This window comes from Micromesistius poutassou (assembly GCF_964030765.1).
Source record: "Micromesistius poutassou genome assembly, chromosome: 12".
Lineage (NCBI taxonomy): Eukaryota > Metazoa > Chordata > Actinopteri > Gadiformes > Gadidae > Micromesistius > Micromesistius poutassou.
The window spans coordinates 10875118-10883806 of record NC_140282.1 but is presented as its reverse complement, the minus strand read 5'-3'; positions in this window follow the sequence as shown (position 1 = coordinate 10883806).

Below are 8689 nucleotides of genomic sequence, written 5' to 3'. Positions count from 1 at the left end.
ATCCATGTAGCGCTATATGATTATCTTACATTTTTAGAACTTAATTTGGTATGACCCCTTCCTTCAAATGCACAAATATAAACACCCACAGCTACACCCACATACACACAAACACACACACACACACACACACACACACACACACACACACACACATACACACACACACACACACACACACACACTACACCCAAAAGACAAACACAAAACACACACACATGCAACACGACACATAAGCCACATAAGTTGTCAAATCCAACTCTTTTGGCTTTGGGATGTGCTCCCCGTGGAGTTCAAGTCTGAGTGCGTTGTGCTAAATCTGGAGAGGAGCTGCCGTTCATTTCCCGGCTGACTAGACAGACGTTAATTGGACCTAGGCTAAGTCAGCTGAAGGAGAGCGGGGGGGATCTGTCCTTCAGGATGTTGGGGGAATTATCATATCCAAGCCCACCATCTATTAGAGGAAAGCATGCAAGTGAGCAGATCAGGCGGGCTAAGACTAACAAGGTAAATTGTGTGTGAATGTATAACGTGATAGTTGCTCAATCTTACACACCATCAACAACACTATCGTGTCAATCTAAGATCTTTGTATTTTCGAGATTGCTTCCTCAACTTTTCTTAGATTAGCAGAGGGGGAGCATTTCTGCTTGAGAAAGTGAAACTTTAGCAATGACTGAAGTTGGCTGTTTTTCTTGAAAAAAGGGGAAAAACAAACACCACAATCCATTTACTAAAAGTCCCAAAACCTAGAAAGTCACTCCTCTCCACCAGATGTTCGTAAACAAGGATCTTTAGGGACATTTTTCCCACTCATCTGCAGTTGAGGGCATTCTGACCTAAACTGCATCCCTAATGAACAGTGAGCCCTCATTTAAACCCATTAGCCGACTAAAACACGGACTAATGACTATTGAACTAAACGTTTTGGAGTTCGGCACGCGACATCAGCGCTGAGGTGAAATGGAAGTCGATGAGACGACATCCATGTTGGATGCAATGGAAAGTAGCAGTGTTTGGAGGAGAGTTAAGTGGGCTAGAAGGTTTCCAAGCCAGAAGGTTCTTGGTACGATCCCAACAGTCGATCTGCAGGCATCCTCGAGCAAGCTGACTCTAAAAGTCACTGTAAGTTGCTGTGGGTAAAATCACTTAATGAAGGATACTTAAATGTCCTTTGGGATCAATAAACTATCTATCTATCTATATGAAATAGGAGCCTGACCAATCAGTCACTCAACCAACATTTAAAAAAGCCTAAGGCTTAATCCTAGTTAAACCAAGGCCTTTTTAAACTCAAATTTGAAAAGTACTCAGTGAAAAGACTTGATTATACACAGCGCTTTTTGGGCTGCAGCCGGAAGTCCTCTTGGCTGTGTTGGTTGTCTCTGGAGTGTAATTGAGCGGTGGAGCTTTCTGAATGAAGCTCTTAAGAATAATAGCAACAAGCTTTAACGTGGGCCCCAGCCTCTCTGTGGTCAGAGTTTGCTATTCATAGAGAGGTTTTAATGAACTAGTACACTGTGGTTGTGGATGTATAAGCAGAGGGTGGAAAGTAATTAAGAGAGAACAAGAGAGGGTGAGAGAGAGCAAGAGAGGGAGAGAGAGCAAGAGAGAGAGAGAGAGAGAGAGAGAGAGAGAGAGAGAGAGAGAGAGAGAGAGACAGCAAGAGAGGGTGAGAGAGCAAGAGAGGGTGAGAGAGCAAGAGAGGGTGAGAGTAAGAGCGGGAGAGAGGGAGAAAGAGTGAGAGAGCAAGAGAGGGAGAGAGAGCAAGAGAGGATGAGAGAGAGTAAGAGAGGGAGAGAGGGAGAAAAAGAGAGAGTAAGGGAGATAGAGAGCAAGACAGGACAAGAGAGAATAAGAGGTGTGTTGTGTGTTAAGGTACCTGAAGTCCTGAATTAAAGTATTTTTATGCAGGAGCACATTCATTATGTATGACCTGTGTGACCCAGCCACCCCCACCCCCCACTGTTGTTGAGTGTGCAACAATGTATTTGGTTTTTACTGTAAGAACTGAACAAATGGGAGAATAAAATATATCAGGCGTTATACACAATACACTATACCAACTCCATTACGAGGTCTCTATTCAGTTCTTAGAGGATGGTGGGAAAGAAAAAAGAACTACAGAACTACACCGGCAAAAGAAGACAAGTCTTTAGCGACATGCTCCTTAAATGGTCTGTTAAAGTAATTTGCATTAACAACACACCTTGTGCAGAAGGTACCTGTGTGGGGAAGGTAATCGTGCTCTTATGCTCTTATGCTCTTATGCTCTTATGCTCTTATGCTCTTATGCGGCGAGGAGCTGCTTAAAAGTTATTGCTGGGAGATCCAATGAGGACGAAGACGAAGCCGCTCCAGGAAGAGCCGCAATCATTGTCCTCTCCTCTCCTCTCCTGCCGTCTGCGCGCCCCGCCAAGCTCATTGTGCCCGTCTGCTAATGCAATGGTACTTCCGTGCACGAGCTAGCGTCATTAGCGCCTTCTCCAAGAGGGGGGGGGGGGGGGGGGGGGTCCAAATGGAGGAGGGGAAGTGACAACAACTTGATATACAGCCCCTGCTCCTAGCATAACCGCGGTGCTGTTGTGTTAGCGGAGTAGGTGGAGGCCTAGCAGGCCGTTGGCATTTGTGAGGGAAATGTCGTCTTAATGGCGTGAACGTGGTGTAAAAGCGGGGACAGGCCGGGGGGCTGGGTGGGGGTGCGCAGGGTGCCGGTTGTCCGGGTGGGGGTAGTGATGGGGGTGTTTAATGTCAAGCCAGCCTGTTTTCTTTTTTTCATGCACATAAAATTAATGTTTCCTTCATGCAAATATTCCACTTAGCCTTCGAAGGGGCGCTGTGGGTGCCATGGCCACATCACCCTCATCTAAATCTCCCTAACAGATCCCAATATAAGTCTCTCTCTGCTCTCATCATCTCTCTCTCTCTCTCTCTCTCTCTCTCTCTCTCTCTCTCTCTCTCTCTCTCTCTATCTCTCTCTTTGTCTATCTCCCCTTCTCTCTCTCACTCTCTCTCTGCTCTCACTGTCTCTCTCTCTCTCTTGGACTCAATATCTCTCTCTGTCTTTCTCTCTCTCTCTCTCTCTCTCTCTCTCTCTCTCTCTCTCTCTCTCTCTCTCTCTCTCTCTCTCTGTGTCTGTATATCTCTCTTCCCCTCTCCATCTCTCTCCCTCTAGCCCTGTCTCTCCCTGTTGCTCTCTTTCTTTTCTCATCCTTTTCTGTCTCTGTCTCTCTATCTCTCTCTCTCTGTCTCTCTCGCTCTGTGTTTCAATCATGCCCTTTTTGCACAGAAGGAAGGGGAGTGAAGAAGAGGAGGAGCTTAATGGAGACGGGGTTAAGGGTTGGCCAGGGAGCTGGGAGCGTGCAGAGGGCTGGATGCCAGTCTATATGGTAGATATTGATCTTTTGTTGTGCTGGAAGGCTGCCGTGTCCTTAATGCAGCCCATACACGTGCGTGTTTATTGGCTGTCTCTATGGGACCTAAAACAGGTATTGGCAAGAATTCCAATTTTATCTTCAGCTATTTCTTATTCTCCTCTCTCTCTCTCTCTCTCTCTCTCTCTCTCTCTTTCTTTCTTTCTTTCTTTCTTTCTTTCTTTCTTTCTTTCTTTCTTTCTCTCCACCTTTCACTTTCTCCCTCTGCTTTTCAATGTCTCTCTCTCACTCCCCTTCCTCTCTCTCCCCTCCATCGTTCACTACCCCCCCTCCTCTTTATCTCTTTCAAGACTCTTCTCCGCCCACTTTATATTCGAAGGTTAACCAAACACAACATCATGGCAGCACCATGGGGAGGCAGGTTATTGCAATCACTCTTTCTGATTGGCTATAATTGGGACCAGGTGATAGTCACAGACAGACTATAAAGTGTGGCACTTGTAACCAATCAGAAGGATAATTTGCACAACCTGTGTTTTCAGCTGTCTGTCCCTACTTAAGTGTTAAGTGTGTCTTTTGTGTCAGAGCTGCTATTGCTACAAAGATGTGATTTACTAAATGAGACCAAAGGAAGGAATGCTCTTTTGTTGAAAAAGACGATTAGAAGATTAGTTTAGACTCTACTCTCCAGGGTAATACCTTGAAGCACCTTATTCAGGTAACTGAGTTTGAAGTCAAAGTCTCCGAGATCGTTTCGCAACATCCATGTATCGCATGGATGTTGTTTAAAACCACGTAGAACGATGTATGGTAAATGGTCCTCATTTATATAGCGCTTTTATCCAAAGCGCTTTACAGTGTTGACTGACATTCACCCATTCATGCACACATTCACACACCAACGGCGGAGTCAACCATGCAGGGCGACAACCAGCTCGTCAGGAGCAATTAGGGTGAGGCGTCTTGCTCAGGGACACCATGACACTCAGCTAGGAGGAGCCGGGGATCGAACCAGCAACCTTGCGGTTACCAGCCAACCCGCTCTACCTCCTGCGCTAACGTGCTAATGTGTATATCATTTCAATTTGACTTTATGAATTTTTATTTATGAATAGAACATTTGCTGTTGCACCATGGCTGCCGCTAGGATTTATTGCTGAATTGTTTGTTAATGTTGCGTTATATCAGCGTGGCTCCTAATGTGATGACCAGAATCAGAGGATGAAAATCAGCCCTGTATAGTCCTGTAGTTTGTACCCAGCATAAGCTAACAATTAAGTTATATTCTATACGATGGATACAACTGTTATTTTCTCCATGGTCTAATGCTGTGTTGTTTTCTTATTTGTATTCATTTTTGGATGCCGCACCTATTGCCCTGAAAAGAATAATTGGCAGACCGTGTGATTGTGAGGGGAAGAGATCCTAGTACCATCGTATCTACAGCTATTGTGTGCCAACTGAGAAAGAGACGCGGGTATAATATCTTCTGATTAGACAACACGGTAAGACCTTTTACTGCAAAATAAATGATAGTGATCACTATTCCTCAGATATTACACTAATATTTTCATTCCTTATCTTGATCAGATCATGACCACACCAGCCCAAGACGCCTGCCTCTGCGCTCCCTACCTGAAATGTGGATGGATATACAACCGACTCTTGGATGATTTAGGACCAGACCCCTTGCACCTGGTGCATGACCATCAATGATGCAGATGCCATTGATGAACAGCATGTCCAAGAACTATGTGGACGTGTCCTAAAGAAAACGGGTCAGAACCGAATCCTTCAGGGTGGAATCCAGGCGCTTCGCCAAGGACGTCAGGTTGTCAATGTGAACCTTTTTTCTTCCTTGGGTCAGAGAGATGCATCAACCTCAAGATCCACACGCCTGCAAGTTATATTAGTCTTGTGTGTAAACCAATTCTTCACATGCAGAAATCTGAGTTGATGTACTTGCAAAAGCATAGTTTCATGCCAGGTCAGTTGAGAGGCATCTAGATGTAAAACTGATATTTCAACACAACTTTTAAAAATGCTAGAACAATTTCAGAAGCATCCAGAAACAATATGGTTGCACCTGCATGACTAGCACTACCACCTCAGAAAACTGGAAATCATTCTTTGGTGTGAACTGTGGGATAAAGCATTCAATTCTCATGCACAAATATTCAAGGTATTTCTGTTTAACAACATGTAATGGTAATGCAGGCAATTCGGCAAGTGTAAGGTTTATTTGGCGTTCAAAGTACTGTTGAAACAGACTAGCAAAAGTCACTAGTTAATGGGATATTCAGACATTTAAAGCTCACAATGCATCAGGATTCCACAGTTGCATCATGATTTCACTAAACTGGGGATTACTCCCTCACTAACCATCCATGGTAGTCCTCTTGTGTGATAAGTGATTCAGCCAGAGGTGGAATGAATCTCGTTTTCTGTTTCTTTCCATCTCTAGCTAAAAGTCTGCTCTAGGATTTGATCTGGAAAATTGTTATTTTCAATACAAATGAGAAGGTGTTCTGCAAGGGTCCCTCCCTACCCTGGACCATCGCCTTATGTTTTCGACTACTTGACTGTTGATGAAAAGATAAAATGAATCATGTGGTACAGATCTGTACGCCACTGCACTTTCACTTGCAGCGGTGTTACGGGGTCAATGATGCGATCCTACGTAAAGCATGCATAATCTAGCAAAAAACGAAAGTGTAGGTTTAAATTATTTACCAATCACGACTGGCATTGACATGCGTGCATACAAAACATACTTTTTACAAGAGAACACACTAGGACTGAAATATAATGGGGTATGTGAAGCAGTATAATACTTAACTGTATCCATCCAGTGGTTGGAATATCTGGCCCATATTCATAACTTAAATAATCCCCATGCTCTCAATTGTGGGGGGGGGGGGGATTGTTTTGGGGCATTTTTTTCCAGACAGAGATACACAAAGTACATGCGCGGCCTATGAATTTGCAGGCCATTTTTATCAAGGTTGTGATAAATGATGCCCCCGACCCATGTTAATCCTATCACCAAGACCCCCATTGTGAAATGGAAAGATAGTTTCAGTTCAAAGTGTGCCCTCAAAAGAAATTATGGTTTAATCATTGGGGAAAACAGAAAATAATGTGGGTTTCAGGCAGAATTTTTGTTAAGACTGAAGCTACAAAGTAGGATATATCTGCATGATTCTCTATGACTTTCCAACCAGTGCCAGCAAATTGTACCACAAAACAAACTACCATGACTTCACATTTCTCTAACCTACAGTAGTCTCACAAGCCTATAGGGCATCAAGAAATCATCTTTAGAGATTTTGATTCTGTTGAAGTATTTTGGTATTATCAACTTCCCCACGCCCCCCAATCAAAATCGGACAAGCGACTGTCAGTACAGTAGTGAGGAGAGGGTATTGACTGGTAGATGGTATCATTCAAGCTGCAAAAACCTGTTAAAGGGCTATCGAATGACAAAGATGTATGAGATGTGGCAAAACAGAAGGATGTGTTGTTTAAAGACATTCCTCAAGTGGAAGCAGGAGGCTTCAGGTTAACTCAGCACAGTGAATACTGATGAGAAATGGCAAACTACTATGCCAAGGAAGGCATTCCATGTTACGATTATGCTATACGACTTTTCAGACAAACTGCAAGAGCGTATCCTTTACTGTGACACAGACGGCATCGTTTTTGCCTCCGGTGAGGGTGAATGGCTCGAGGCCCCTACCTTGGGGGACTTGACAGATGAGATTAATGATGGGATCTGTTTGGCACAGAGCAGGAGGTTTATCACTGACGATGTTTCCTCAGGTCCTAAATGCTACGCCTACCTCACACATCAAGACGTCCATCAAATGTAAGGGTAACTTTAACTGCTAAAAATGCTGAAGTTGTCACACAACCGACACAAGTAAACTTGGTACGTGGTTTCGTGGCACACCAGGAAATGGATGTAATTGTATGTATGTATCTCACCTGAAATCCCCTTTGTCTGCCTCTGCTTTGTGTAAATACAAATTAGCTTACAGTTGATGTTTTTAATTATGACCACAGAATGTAACCTTTCAGAATACCATGTTTTTATGCATAAATATAATCGAATACATTTGTTACGTTGATATTTTTATAAATGTAACCTTTTCAGAATTTGTGTAGCCTATAATGTATATCTCTATAGCATATTTCTATAACCAGCCAATGAATGGACACTACCAAATTTTAAGGTTCTGTATTGACCACTACTCATAACACATAAGGATTTGAGTGATATAAACATATTTGTTTGTTTGGAACTTTTTTATTCTTTCCTCCCCTGTAAGTGTGCCTGTGATGCTGGAATTAATTACATAATGTATATAACGCCGTAAAATAGTATTAAAACCTTGATTAATCCAGTCATAAGTATTCCCATGGTGTATTCCCATAATGTAGTGTTTAATTAGGACCTGAACTGTGAAAATAGAAGATAACTCTTGTCGAGTTATATTGTACACTTGAATCTCTGCTGAGTGTTGCACGTGCCAATGCTAATGTATTGTTGCTTGCTACTGTAAAGAGAACAAGATATTATAAATAGGCTACTGTTTTAGTTCAGATACCTTTTATTTAAAAAAAAAAAAACAGTTATATGAAGGTTTTCCAATGTAGGCTATCATACGTTTGTGTTCATGGTGTCATTGTTAAATGTATTAAATAAATCACTAATCGCTAGCTACATGCTAAGTGCTAGCCGCTAATCGTTCATATGCTATGCTAACTGTATGCTAAATGCTAGAGAATGTCAATCGCTAGAGGGCTCATCCTGGTTAGCGGAGCAGCCATGACATGACGATGAAACCAGGAGCAATACGTTTATTTTGATGTTACTGAAGCATATTGCTTAGCATACTTAACCCACTTTAATGGGGATTTAATTCATTGTGTTGGTTATAATGCACTTGTTAAATAAAGTTTAAAAAAACTTGTTAAAATAAAAATTCATTTTCATGGTTAAAACATAAATATGTAGCCTATAAAGAGTTAAAAATACAAATGTTAAGTTAGAAACATAAAAAAATTAATAAAAATATTTAAATATTTAAAATATTAATTATTAATTGTTTGATTAAATACAGTGACATAAGGTAATTCATGATTAGTATTTCATTCTTTGTGGTTTAAATGCTAATTGTTATGATACATGACAATTCATTTCATTATATTTATGAATATATCCTTGGTTTTTGGTTATACATTGTAATATAGATGAGTAAAATCTCATGTTGGATACAGAACAGTAAGAGATAACTTATAATTCTGCACTA